The 14510-nt window shown below is 41.2% G+C and overlaps 1 long non-coding RNA gene across 1 annotated transcript in view; it reads left to right on the top strand.

Annotated features, from left to right (window-relative positions):
- The window catches only part of LOC119861513, a 211417-nt gene extending 197146 nt beyond the window's left edge, over positions 1-14271 (top strand). The window contains exon 3 of the long non-coding RNA XR_005294919.1: positions 10914-14271. This is a non-coding gene — a long non-coding RNA (uncharacterized LOC119861513). The remainder of the gene's footprint in view (positions 1-10913) is intronic.
- Positions 14272-14510: the final 239 nt, after the last annotated feature.

The raw sequence follows: 14510 nt of genomic DNA, 5'->3' as shown, positions 1-14510 counted from the left end.
GGCACCTTAGAGACTAACAAATTTATTTGAGCATAAGCTTTCGTGAGCTACAGCTCACTTCATCGGATGCATTTGGTGGAAAATACAGAGGGGAGATTGATATACACACACAGAGAACATGAAACAATGGGTTTTATCATACACACTATAAGGAGAATGATCACTTAAGATAAGCCATCACCAGCAGCAGGGGGCGGGGAAAGGAGGAAAACCTTTCATGGTGACAAGCAAGGTAGGCTATTTCCAGCAGTAAACAAGAATATCTGAGGAACAGTGGGGAGTGGGGTGGGGGGAGAAATAACATGGGGAAATAGTTTTACTTTGTGTAATGACTCATCCATTCCCAATCCCTATTCAAGCCTAAATTAATTGTATCCAGTTTGCAAATTAATTCCAATCCAGCAGTCTCTCGTTGGAGTTTGTTTTTGAAGTTTTTTTGTTGAAGAATAGCCACCCTCAGGTCTGTAATCGAGTGACTGGAGAGATTGAAGTGTTCTCCAACTGGTTTTTGAATGTTATAATTCTTGACGTCTGATTTGTGTCCATTTATTCTTTTACGTAGAGTCTGGTCTCTTTCCCGCTCTCCTGCTAGTAATAGCTCACCTTAAGTGATCACTCTGGTTACAGTGTGTATGGTAACACCCCTTGTTTCATGTTTTCTATGTGTATAAATCTCCCCACTATATTTTCCACTGAATGCATCCGATGAAGTGAGCTGTAGCTCACAAAAGCTTATGCTCAAATAAATTTGTTAGTCTCTAAAGTGCCACAAGTACTCCTTTTCTTTTTGCGAATACAGACTAACACAGCTGCTACTCTGAAACTTGTTTATTTGTGTTACTGTAACACTTAGGAGCCTTAGTTATGCACCAGGACCCCACTGTGTTAAGCGCTGCACAAACACAGAACAAAAAAACAGTCCTTGTCCCAAAGAGCTTAACATTTAAGTATATGACAAGAGCCAATAGTTGGAGACAGAACAATGGTAGGTACAATGAAACAATGAGACAATATTGGTCACCATGATAGAAAGCGGTTGCAGTGCGCCCAAGCCCTTTTCACCTCAGCTGCTTTGGCCCTGTGGTGGTCTTTCTTCTAGTGACTTGGCCGTCCAGCCAGGTCACTTTAAAGTCTCTCCCCTTTCAGAGCATTAACGTTTTTGTTGGCACCATGGCAAAGGCGAGTTCTGAGGTGGGATTTGAGGAAGATAATGCCTTCCTCACAATCTCCTATGTTGTTTACTCACACTTTTAAGTTTTCATTCATAGGAAAGAGACATTTCTCCTACGTCATTGGAAATTTTTCAATTTGGTCTTTACTGTTACAGACAAGATGTTTGTTTGAAGTCGTTTATGGCTAGTCAATCTGCTAATCTTTTAAAAATAGAATGCAAAAGCTTATCCATATTCTTAGGATCAACCTCTTTGGACAACCAAGGTAAATTGTAGTCCATATTTTAAAAGACACTGTAGCCCTATGGATCTACCCACCCCCCCAAAAAAGCTAGGAGACACAGATAGTGTTCACTTAGTCTGAGATGCTTGATTCCATGCTATTTCTGTCTAAGGAATTTCTATGGCCCCATTACCACAGTATCTGAGCGTCTCACAATCTTTAATGTATTTATTCTCACACCATCCCTATGTAGTAAGGAAGTGCTATTATCACCAGCTAGCAGATGGGAAAGTGAGACACAGAGAAGCCAAGTGTGTCCAAGAAGTCCTTGGTGGAGCAGGAATATCAGATTGGGTTAAAGTTCTCAAGGGTATATGGGTGCTGGTAAGCTTTCTGTCAAAGGGTGCACTCACCACAGAGGCATCCCCTCGTGGCTGGGCATGGCATAGCATCTCATTTATTGGCTAGCGCTCCCTTCCAACAACTGCTCTGGCTCTGTGATGGTCTCTGTTCTTGTGACTTGGCCCTCTGGACAGGTCACTTCAAAGTTTCTCCTCTTCCAAGATGTCAAAGTCCCACCCGGACAGTGTCCCACGGAACACTGCTGCCTCAATCTGCTGCCTTCTTCCCCTCCAGGCTCCATTTCCATTCCACTCTGCTGGCAGAGCAGAGTCTCCAGGGCTTGTCCCTGGAGTCTCTCAGCCAAACTCAGAAGGAAAAGGGAACCCAGAAAAGGCAAGTTCTGCCCCTTCCCTGGGCTTGACCTTCTAATCCATCCTGATCATCTCCAGCTCTGTGGGTTTTGTTGCAGAAAGCTGACTCTCAGGGGTTACCGCCCTGGAATCTCACCCAGTTGGATCTTCAACTCCAGTCTAATCCTAAGGCCTTTTGCCTGTGGGTTGTCCCTCTCTCAGGCCCACTCCAGGACTTTCCTTCTCCTCTGCTACCCACTTCTGCCAGGGCCAGGGTTTTAACTCCCTTCTGAAGCTCCACTGCTCTCAAAAGTGAGTGCAAATGCAGAAGTTAGTCCTAGGCCACTTGGAAGATGTGGCCACCTGTGTAGTATTATCCTTGTCGTTCTTGATAAAGAAATCAATAAAACATGAATATTGACATTTAATTACACATTTTGCCTTTAGAAAATAAATTTAAAAATTTACAAGGCTGGAATCTCTGTTTAAAACTATGGAAAAATATGAATAAAAATTAATTACAATCAAAACATGATGATAAGGGGAAAAGAAGTCCAGTGCCAACCCTAAAGGTAGCATTTGGTTTAGTCATACACATTTACAGTCAGATTCTGCTGGGTTTATGGTTAAACAGTCTAATTAAACCAAAGGATTATGTAGAATAATTAAACTGGCCATACCACTGTCCCATATTATTCGAAAATGATTGAGGCTAGCTACCCAGATTACAAATATATAACCTTGACACCCAACCAGTAGAAATTTGGGAGCTATATTGGAAGAGCCTATGTATAACGTGTCCCTCCTCCAACATATTTTGGGATGTGTGTGGTGATGACAGGATGCTGAATATGGAACTCAACCCATTTTCATCCCTTGATCCATCCCTGGCAGACTCTGATTGCAACTTCCCAGCTTCCAGGTTGATAATTCTCATTGGTAATTGGAACAGGAGCCGAATGCCAGCGGGGAGGGGTATTCAGGAAAGTAGGACTGGACTCCCTCTCTCCACCTCCTGCCAATGTTGGGGTATGGTAGTCCCAGGCTTTAGAAACAGCTTAACATGAGGAGCCCGATAGACCTGTTCCTGTGTCATAGTCCCACCCTCACCCCTAGTTGGGGCGGCAGGTGCCACCCACACAAAAGCTCTCTGTTGGGCTGGGGGTCCAGTGCTTCTCTTTTTTGGGGCCAACAGGGGCTTCCTTCTGCCCTGGGTCACTATAAAATCCTTCCTGAAGCTCCACTGGTAATGATGAGGAAGTTATTTAGGAGCATTTATGTCATGATGTACTCAGAAACCAGACTGATCATTCTAGAAGTGAAGACTGTTCTTCAAGGGCTGATGAGAAGGGCTACCCGTTATTGAAATCTTTTTGTAATCACACATTTCAGTTTTTCTGCTTTGAAATTTTAATCTCCGATCCAGTAAAGCACTTGAGCATAAGCTTACTTTTAAGCATGTGAGTGCCACTGGCTTCAGTGGGAACTTCTAATGCATTTTGCTTAAATGCTTTGCTGAATTGGGGCCTAATATTTTTTGTGATTTTTTTCTGTTTGCTGATTTCCTTTATTTTGTGTTTAAAGTCTTTGATTAAAATGGTAAGCCTCAAATTGCTATGCTTCTATATGTTCTTAATTAAATAATAGCATTTTTTGGCCAAAGTTTAAAAAAAGGAAAATATTCCTCAGAGGAGTACGGCTCTGTGTTTTAAGGAACATAAGGCTGCTGGTGGTAATCACTATAATATCCTTTTCAGATTCTCAAGATCTAAAAACTGCAAACACATGGCCTGATCCCACAAGCATTACTTTACAAACACTCCCTTAATGTTACAAAAGAGCCTAGACCTCTCAGCTGAAGTTTGTGCTAGGCCATGTATGTCCACATAGGAAGAGACACTCCTTGCCTCAAGGATCTCACAGTCCAAATCGAAAAGATGGAAAAGAAAAGCTCAAAGAGATTGCAATGACTTGCCCAAAGTAACAGAGAAGGTCAGTGGCAGATGTGGAAATATGCCCCTGATCTTCTAAGGGTATGTCTTCACTGCACAGTTAACCTGAGTGATTGGCATTCAGATCTGAGCATCCAGGTTGTCCTATCCCAGGTGCGAGCATTCCTATAGCAAAGCCCTACCTGCGCTACTGTGTTACCAGTGTCATAGAGTCACCCGGAGGCAGGACCAAGTAAACCTGGACCATCCCTAATAGGTGTTTATCCAACTGGTTCTTAAAAACCTCCATTGACAAGGGTTCCACAACCTCCTTGGAAGCCGATTCCAGAGTTTAACCATTGTTACAGTTAAAAAGGTTTTTTCTGATATCTAACCTAAATCTCCCTTGCTGCATATTTAGCCCATTACTTCTTCCCTACCTTCAGTGGACACAGAGAACAATTGATCACAGTCCTCTCGCCTGGGGGCACATCCTATAGTTCTTTGTGCTGAAATGCTCTAGGATTCTTTCGCAGTCAGTTGTGTCAATTGTAGAGAACTCATCTCTCCTTTGTGGGGCGGGGGGATGTGAGAAGGGGACTGGAGAACTATCAGTACTTGAGTGATGTTTGTCTGCATCCTCACTGCAAAGAGAACAGGTTCCAGTTAAAGCAGAGCTTGGGTTCTAACTTGTGTTCCAGGCAGGTGAACTAACCCCAGGCTTAAAGCACCCACAAGTCCTGGGCCAGAGGTTTTTTTGTGCGGATGGTGGTGGGGTTTGGACTAAAACCCAAGTAAGTACTCACGTTAACTGTGCAGTGAACACAACACTGTTTATCTTAAGTAGTGCTCCTATGAGTAATTGTACGCTTTCAAAATGATAGAAATCTTAAAGGATTAGCAATGTACTTAATGTGTCTGTTTATTTGAATGGAACCTTTCCTTAAATATAAGAAGATGAGTGGGGAGCATCATATGGATAAGGAGAAAAAAATAACCCAAGATATTTGAAGGGCACCGTTTTCCCAGCTCCCCTTTGATGATTAAGACTTCCTTTCAACAGTGTCATAAAGAAATAATTTGATCAGCAAATGAATATTAAATGTTATCCTAAGTTTAGCATACTTGAAATAAAATTAACCAAATGACTTTTAAACAAGTGCATAAAAATTACAATTATTTATTCCCATGCCCTATTAGAAAGTATGAGCTTTCATTTAGCAAGAGAAGGTTTATTTTAATCTGTATTATTGCTCATTAATGCAGCCATAGAGGACTCTGAGCTGTTTATCTGTTTACTTGCACTTTCTTTTGCAATAAGGAATGGCAATGGTCCTTCTGTCAGTAACCTTTATCATATTGTCCTAAAGTTTCTTAAAAATAAGTGTCAGCAAAATAGCAGAGTATAAATGCCAATGAAGTCAGTGTCTCTTGTGAAACTGCCAGCCCTTCAAGGCTTTCACATGCTTCATGAATTAAATGTGATGTGTATTGAGTAACTGTGACTTTAACAAAAGGCTACCATTAAAGCAGCACCATTTGTGCCATCAGTGTGAGAGGTCTGTCAGTGTTTGTTTCATTACTAAGCCCTACATTAAGGGAGGTTGTTATCATTTAGCCACAAAAATTGACTCCAGCCTGAGACAAAGTGTGTGAGCTTTCAGCCTTGATAGAAATCTTTTTTTGCCATTGCAAAAGCTGTTTGTATAATTTGAAGTAAAAACAAAACCCCTTTTGCTCTCCACAAAAGAGTTATCAATAATTAACTTATGCTCTGATCCCCCAAAACCATACTCAGACAGATAATTGTGTTGACATCAGTGGAGCTACTTGTGTGAGGGATGCTACACCTGTGAGGAAAGGTTGGTAGGAAAGGGCCTTCATAGCTGCATTTGGGGCTTGCTTAACTCCAGAACGAGAAGTGGGTGATGAAGCTGGCACTTAATCTAAATTAATACATTTATTTTGCTATTCTGAAAAACAAAATATAAATAACTGCCTTGTTTCAGTTTAAGAGGCTATTCTGCGTACAGATTATGTACCTTTTTCTTAGGAAATTTTGGAGGGCTCTTTAACTACTGTAAATGGATTTACTGTGTATCAGAGGGACCCACATTAACTCAACAGACTGAAACCGCTTCATCCATTGACTCGGTGAGCTGTGAAATAAAAAAAATCCTCTCTCCATAAACCTTGACACACTAGACTCCAGTGGATTGAAGAGCCCCTGATGGGCTACCAAATGACTAATGCTCTAATAACCCCTTTTCTAGGCCCTGACATGACAGCTGTACAGTACCAAGGAGATAGAATGAAGCCTTGTATTTTCAGTGCTCTTCAATTTAGTGTAGGCTTCATATTTAAGCAGTTAAATGTAGAGGTCGGTTAATTTATGTCCAGACTTTAGATAATAGGTACAAAAGCATCTAAATGACTTAGGAGCCTAAATCCCATTTTCAGTAGTGACTTTGGTTCTAACAAGCCTTCCACCCACTGACTTTCAGTGAGACTTAGGCTCCAAGAACACTTAGGTTTAAAAATTATATATGCGTGTTCCATATCCTCCTCAAGAGTGGTGAAGCACACTGGCTCATGTGTGCTGTCGGTAAGCCTCCAGGTGACTTAGAATTCCACCAGGAAACATGGGCTGTTGGGTGGCCCCTTCATACCTTGAATATGCATAAGGGTTTCTGTAGGTTTGAAGTGCCCAGGTCTGGTCTATATTTGTTGTTCCTTGCCTCTAAGTGGGGAGTGAAGGGGAGAGAGCTTATGATATTCATAGAACATAAGAACATAAGAATGGCTTTGCTGGGTCAGATCAAAAGTCCATCTAGCTCAGTATCCTGTCTTCCGACAGTGGCCAATGCCAGGTGCCCCAGAGGGAATGAACAGAACAGATAATCAACAAGTGATCTGTCCCCTGTCGCTCATTGCCAGCTTCTGGCAAACAGAAGCTAGGGACACCATTCCTGCCCATCCTGGCTAATAGCCATTGATGGACCTATCCTCCATGAATTTATCTAGTTCTTTTTTAACCCTGTTATGGTCTTGGCCTTCATAACATCCTCTGGCAAGCAGTTCCACAGATTGACTGTGTGTTGTGTGAAGAGATCTATAGTTCATGAACATACAAGCTTGGAGCTTTTACAGTTCTTCCTGTCCTGCTGGAAGTGTGCATATTTTATAGAGTAACTTGGTGTTGTGACAAGGAATTCCCTGCGGGCCAGGGATCCTTTGCTAGATAGGTGGAGTTTGAAGTCTTGAGGTTTTTAGGCTGATGGATTGCAAACTAAAATAAGCATCAGTGTGGGACAGATATTTAGCTGCCGTATAGTGATTCTTGTTTACGTACCCATAGGGATAAAGTGATCAGCAGATAGGGGAGACAGGAAGCTATGTACAGTTATGTTGGCTGTGACCTTTGGTTAGCTGTTCAGTGTTTTGTCCTGGTTTCGCTTTAAAAAGGAGTAATCTGTTAGGATCAGATCGGCATCTCCCACATGATCAATTTCTGAGATTGCAATGGATAGGCCCTGGGGGTACCTTTTCCCACATTTCTTTGGGGTCATTTTTCCCTAATACACATTTGTGCAGGGAGGGGGTGTTGTGAGAGAGAAAGGGAGAGATGGTAAGTAGGCGGGTGCTGGAGTTCAGGCTGTGAAGGGCTTTGCCGGGGCTTCCACTTGCCTCTACACAAGCATGGTAGAGTTCCCTGGAGGCTGTGTAACGCTCACTGTGACGGAGATTTTGAGAACCCAGTAGCATGGAAGGTTACATAGTGGAGAACTCTCCACTTCTGCTGCTCCTCAAACACCGCAGGAGTAGCCACCTATTTCTGCACAGGTGCCCCAAACCATTCTCGTGCATTAGGGAAGAGAATTCTCTTCAGCTAATTTAGGGCTGGCCGTATGGGTGGGTGATGTGGGTGACCACCCAAGGCGCCATGGTCAGGGGGGCATCATGGTCAAGAGGCAAGGAGTGGGGTGGACCTGTGGTGTGAGGCCACTGAAGGGAGCTTGGGGCAATGGGGGGGGGCAAAGCAGCAAGCCCTGGGGATGAAAGAGGGTGGGGACTCTGGGGAGGCAGCAGGAACGATGTGGGGGATGGATGAGGGGATAGGGGAGGTGGTGAAGAGCAAGGGTGATGGGGGGATGGGTGGGGACCTGGGGAGGCAGTAGGGACCTGTGATGGATTGGGAGGCAGCGGGCCCCAGGGGCGCCAAAATACAAGTTCACATTTTCCCTAAGGCCAGCCCTGTTATGGTTCCCCCAAGGCAATGTCTTATAAATCCAGATTTGGTCACAAGAGCAAAAATGTATCTGTAAGAAAGTGGCCATCAGAGTGGACTAAACTGCATAATTTTGTGATCAGACTGTTAGCTGGACTAGCCAGGAAATGAACATGCATGCACAGATGCTAAGATTGAACCCCAGGGATGTGATTGTTTACAATTAGTTCAAGCCGAGAAGGAGGCCTGCCCATGTCTGAGCCAATAAAGAAGATACAATTAGAGACATTTTTCAAAGGGATGCTATGGTGATATGGATTTTGCTGTGAGTGAAGTTTAGCTATTCACATTTTTTTAAAAGAACTCATGAGACAGGCCAGATAAGGATCTCTGGAGAGATATGATTTGCTGATTGCAGATTCTCTGCTGCCTTTTCATACCCACAGAAACTGTAATTTTACATAAAGAAAAAGCAACTGATAAAGAGCCAGCTTGCAATGCAGATTGCAGATTATTTTATTAATTTAAAAATTATAATGTATTACATTTTATGTGCTATAAATTGAAAGACTCAAACAGCGGGTGCATTCAAGTATTAATATACTTTTAATTAAACTTTGCCATGGTGATCTGCCTCAGTTACTTTTTTCCTTCAGCAGGAACCCCTTTTATAATGCAGTTGTAAATCTAAGACCCCAATTGCCACAATATAAGGTGATGATTATATAATTTACATGTTGCAGAAAATATCCATAATTATTCATTTGTGTGAGGATTCATAAAGGTTCCTTGAATAATTTAAAATCTCTTTATTTATCAGAGGTTATTTCTGAGAATTCACCTTATTCTACCACTAATTTGTATTTAATACCATTCCGCGCCTGCTTTTGATTATATTATATAACTAGATGTGGCATGATTAGTTGTCAGACTGATGCATCATTTGCATAATGAGCTAATTGAATCTTCTGAAATTGGAAATAATCATTCCAGCACCTTGCTTCCGAAGAACTGCCATCCCAAATGCCAAGGACAAATAATATGCAGAATGGAAGTTAAACACTTTCGGGAGCACTGTAGAATTGTAACTAGAGCTCTACAAAAACCCTGCAGGCTTAAATGTAAAGGGGTTGTGAACTGAACCCAGCTATTTGGTTGGAAGAAGTTGATAGGAAGCCGGTCTCTCAAGGTCCACCTTAAACCTGAACCTCTAAGAACCCCACCCCTAAATCTGGCCCTTCCCACTACCTATCCAAGTCCCTAGAAGTTCCCTCCTTTCTACCATCACCCGTTAAAGGAAATCTCTCTACCCAACCAATCCAACACTTGGGATAGGCATGAAGAGGGGATAGCTATCTGTGGAGGTCAAATGAAAACCAGAGGGAGGAAAAGGAGACTGGGTGTTGGAGAGCATTTATTCATGTGCATAGTTGAATAAGTGTTTACCAGCATTCACAGTAGGCCCCTACAGTTCTGAAATTCACTCTACTGTAGAGGGCCCACCTAAGGCTCTGTGCACCACTTGATCCATTAATACAGGGCTTACACAGAGCTGTTTGGCAGCTTTGAGATGGCTGCATGCACAGTTCCAGCCTAGGCCTTCTTCAGAGACATATTTGTTAGAAATTCACTTTCTACAAACACTTTTTGTGAACAAAAATAGTACTATTAGTACCAATGTTGGTGGAAAAAAAATAAAGGTTGGGGAAAACCATTTTTATTGGAACAGCAAGATTGGGCAAAAATGGCCTTTTGTGAGAGGTGATTAATGAATAATTCCATCAAATTATGAGATGAAATTGGTCAATGGTGTTTGACAGAGTAATGTAAGGAGATGTAATGTTCTCTCATTTGCATGGTGTAAATCTGGAGTCTTGAAAATGTTTTGACTACAGATTTTCACTGGTCTAAAAGGCAGAATATGGCCCATGAAACTGTCAATGGTCACTTAGTACAGGGGCAGAAATCCCTGTAGAATAACTGTTGGGAGATTTTTATTGTGCACAGTGTGCCATATAAAAACCTACGTTTTGAACACCACCCAGTACACTCACAAAAGTATTGTGCAGAAAGCTAATAATTCGGAGGTTGGTTTCTGTCTTTCGTATGTAGTGCATTCATAAAAATGGTATATTTCCTGCCATTTTCATGTCAAGGTTCCTATCTTAAAACCTCAGACTGCAATTAAAATTTCAGGGCAGAAACTATAAATTGTATTTGGTAGTATACTAAAAATCAGGAGTTTCATTTCTGAAAGGTATATATGATTATTTTTATTGCTACTTCTCTTCCATATTTTCTATTTTCCACTCAAGGCTTTACCTTCACTGTAATTATTTGAGTCCAACACGGTTGAATTTGAGCAGCGTAGATATTTTAATAATTTTTTTAAAAAAAGTCAGTTGATAGACTGTAATAAAGATTGAAAAAGAAGTAATCAAGACTTTCCTTTTCAGGGCAGAAGGGAATGAAAAGATTGACAGATTGAAAAGTCTTGGATAGTTCAGATAAGCATCCCAGCTTAAGTGTTTATTATCTAACCCAAAGTCATAAACCTTTTGTGGTTCGTTAATAATGTTTGCTTGCTTGCTTGTTAATGATTATTTATTCACCGAGGAACCAAAAGTGGTCTCAATGCTAAAACAGGCATGGCTTCTGCCCCAACAGGAAGTTTGCAGTCTACGTGATGCTGGGGCACTGGAACACGACTAAAAGCAGCAAGAGAGGGAATCTGGAGGATATCTTCCAAGAGGGACTTCAGAAACTGAGAGTTCTCAATCAATAAAATGTAGCCTGCCCTCTGGTGAAACCTAGGAACCAAACACTAATGACCATGAACTATGGCCAAAGACACAGCATGAAAGTAATTGCTAAGTGCTAAAAACTTCCTGTGCTAAGCCTTGAATTGTGTCCTTAGACATTGCAGCTTGTGTAGAGCAGAGGGGGCAGGTATAATCAGCTCTCATGCCTGCCAGTACCTGAGTCATAGCTACAAGACAGGAATTGATTGATGGTGATGGACAATTGTGTGTCATCTCTGTCGATTGAAATTCAGTGCTCCACAAGGTATTAGCCTATCAGTTATCAATATGTTATTCCCTCTTGCTAAGAATGTTTCTAACTAGATGGTAAAGCTTCAGCTGTTTCTGATTACACCCATTTATACGACTCTTGCCCCATGAACTCTAACAGCTTGGAGGGATGTTGAATGTTGTGGCTATCTCTGTGACAGTTACCTAATTCTCAACACAAGGAAGACAGAGGCATGGGTATGACTTTTCTAGTTGTCTCCACTTAGTGAGGGGCTATGTTTGAAAGTGGTGAGCTAAGTGAACAAGACTGGAGGTATTTTGGACCATGGGCTCCCTTATCGTGGAAAGTCAATTGTGCAAGAAATGTGCAGATTGCACGGTCAGATTGCATATTATTCCAATTCTTATTGAAGAGAGAGATTGGCCAGTGGGAGGAGCAAGATCCAAAGTTGAGGACCCCTCGTTGAAGAGGCTGCCTGCAGTCCCCGCCCCTTTAAAGCAGGGGTTTCTCAAGTGCCACGATTGACTCCAGCTGTTGTGAATACTGCACAAGGGTGAATGATGGTCTTAGACGTACCATGGCGTTAAGGTTTGTAGAAGATAAAACTCTGCACCTGACAACTGAAGGCTCCTGAATTATCACTCTTTCCAGTTATACCTACAATGTATTTAAACTTAATAAATGTCACCAGGACAGTAGATTAATTAAATAAAATATGCTTCACATCAATTTGCATCAAAACAACTCCACTAAGCTGAATAAGTCCCTGTTTTTTTCAGTAGGAGTCCCATGCCTCCCCCTTCTCTTTCTTTCCTATGGCCTTTCTCCATGTCTGTCTATCTCTGCATGTATAACAAGAACTGCATAATGTGGCAGCTACGTTTGTACCTCACCTCCCCAAATCTTTGAAGCCATAAAGACAAGGAACAAGTCTCCAGTGTTCCTTACCTCTTTCACCTGCAGTGCTGTTGATAGCATACTTCAGTACTCGATAAAACCTTCACTTCTGTCTCCAACGCGTACTGAAAAACAATACCTATGCCAGTTTCCTCCAACTTGCTCTATTATGCAAAACCTTAATGATGACCTCATACTCTCTTGTCTCAAGCAATCGATGAGCTGGACTCCATTGTCACATAGTTCATTTATTTGGAAAAGTTATTCTGCTTTTAACATTTACTGAGGTCACTGTTAACATTTTGCATGACAGAACTGGGGAATACACAGGCCTTGGTTGTAACTAAACTCAGATTGCTTATTTAATTCAACATGTCCTTCAACATTCAAGCAGTTCATAAGCTACAATACGCATTTGCAATTTATCTTCTAACGCAGAGAATGTATAGGTTTTCATCCTGTTGAAATGAAACCTTGTGTGCAACCATAACTATGGCAGAAGCTCCACTGTCACATAAATACATCTTAGACAAGAAGCTAAAGATGTAATGCAGGAATTAAATAATAATAAATACAAATAGAAAGCAATCTTTCACATCATTAGTAATACATATTTTCTATTGTTTTGCCATCTTAGCCAGATGACAAGCCTGCATAATTAGCTAGGCTCTTGTGAAGCCATGAAGTATCCAGAGTAAATTAGGTGAAGAGCCCAAAATGCAAAAACAAAAGACTAGATTTAACTAATATCCCTGCTCATAGCTAAGCTAATTTACTGTGTTAAATTACATGGAAAAACACATTATATTGATTTCTTATGTACTAAAGATCTTTGTTTCATGGTGTTTCTGAATCTCTGTGCAATTTTCTGCCATTCACCATATAATAAAGTGCTACAGTGATTATTGCCATATATCCTGAGGGGGAGGGGGTTAGGGTTCTCACCTAGGTTGTGGGAGACTCAGATTTAAATCTCAACTCTGAATGAGCTAGAATGGAACTTGAACCTGTGCCTCCCACATCGGTGAGTGACTGACCTACTGGTCTATTCTGGAGTGAGTGTTTGTGTGTTTTTTGCATGTAAAATTCCAAAAGATCTTGGTGTTGTTCTGATACAGAATCGGTGGGATCCCTTTTTCAGCCAAGCTATGGGTCTGTTCCTGATATTTTTACTTTGGAAAAACTGCCATTATGTTAAAGGGAGATTTGCCCAAGAAGGAAGACAGGATCAGGCCCTTAGGGCAAAATCCTGCTCAATTCATGTCACTCCAATTTTAATCCAGTAGAGTCACACAGGCATAAAATTAGAATAATGCAGTTGTGAATTAGGCCTAAATCTAATATTCCATTCACTACAAAAACCTTGCATATACTTTCTGCTATTTTCCTTTGCTTCCACAGCCTTTTTACTACTTTCTGGAATGCCACAGTTGAACATGCGCTTTACTGCTTGACTGGCTTGACTTCACTGGGGCTACATTTGTGAGTAATTTAGGCAGGATATGGGGAGGTGACCCTACTCTCAGAAAAGTCACTGACAAAACTCCTATTGACTTTAACAGGAGCATTGATAATAAAATTACCTCTCCACTTAGCTGTTTTAAATTCCTGTTATTTGCTCTTCTGTATCAACTTCCAATTACACATGTAATTTACAAATATTTGCACAAATCCACACATATGCTTTGAGAGCCAACAAGATTGTGGCACAATATAATAATATCAAAAATGAGTTTGATATTTTTAGCTCCTTATTTCTAATCACAACTCATTAAGATTAACAGTACCTTATTTCCCCTGGGTTCATGTCACAGTTACTTTAAAATCCTGTCTGTTATGTAGCCTGACAACTTTCGGAGAAATTACCTCTCATGGCGTGCTATAGCTGAGCAATAAGCTATTAACAAAAAGCCACTGCTCTGGCTAAGATTAAATGTGACGTATTGGATTACAAAATGCTAAATTTTATTGTTATGAGGCTAATTTTTAGATGTTTGGTGTTGGTTGCTGGCTGGAAATTATTTTAAAAGCAGAGGAGAATCTATGTTTTAAATAGGATTCTGTTGTATTAAAGTTCATTCCATTAGCAAAGCGTATCCAGAGTTTCATAAAAATGTGTATAAAATATGTAATCTCTAGACATGTGAGCAAATTATTTAGACAAAATGGGACAAATTCATCTGTGGGGTAACTGCAGAGAAGTTACCATCACTATATTCAACGTTAATTTGGCCCACATCAAATATGACACTATGTGCAGAAAGCTATTTCCAGCTGAAGCACATGTAGCAGAGATTCTGTTGGCTTGGCCGGGTGGAAGCTCACCAAGGAGAG

The sequence above is a fragment of the Dermochelys coriacea genome, chromosome 9 (assembly GCF_009764565.3).
Source record: "Dermochelys coriacea isolate rDerCor1 chromosome 9, rDerCor1.pri.v4, whole genome shotgun sequence".
Taxonomy (NCBI): Eukaryota; Metazoa; Chordata; order Testudines; family Dermochelyidae; genus Dermochelys; species Dermochelys coriacea.
This window is presented reverse-complemented; position numbering and strand designations above follow the sequence as displayed.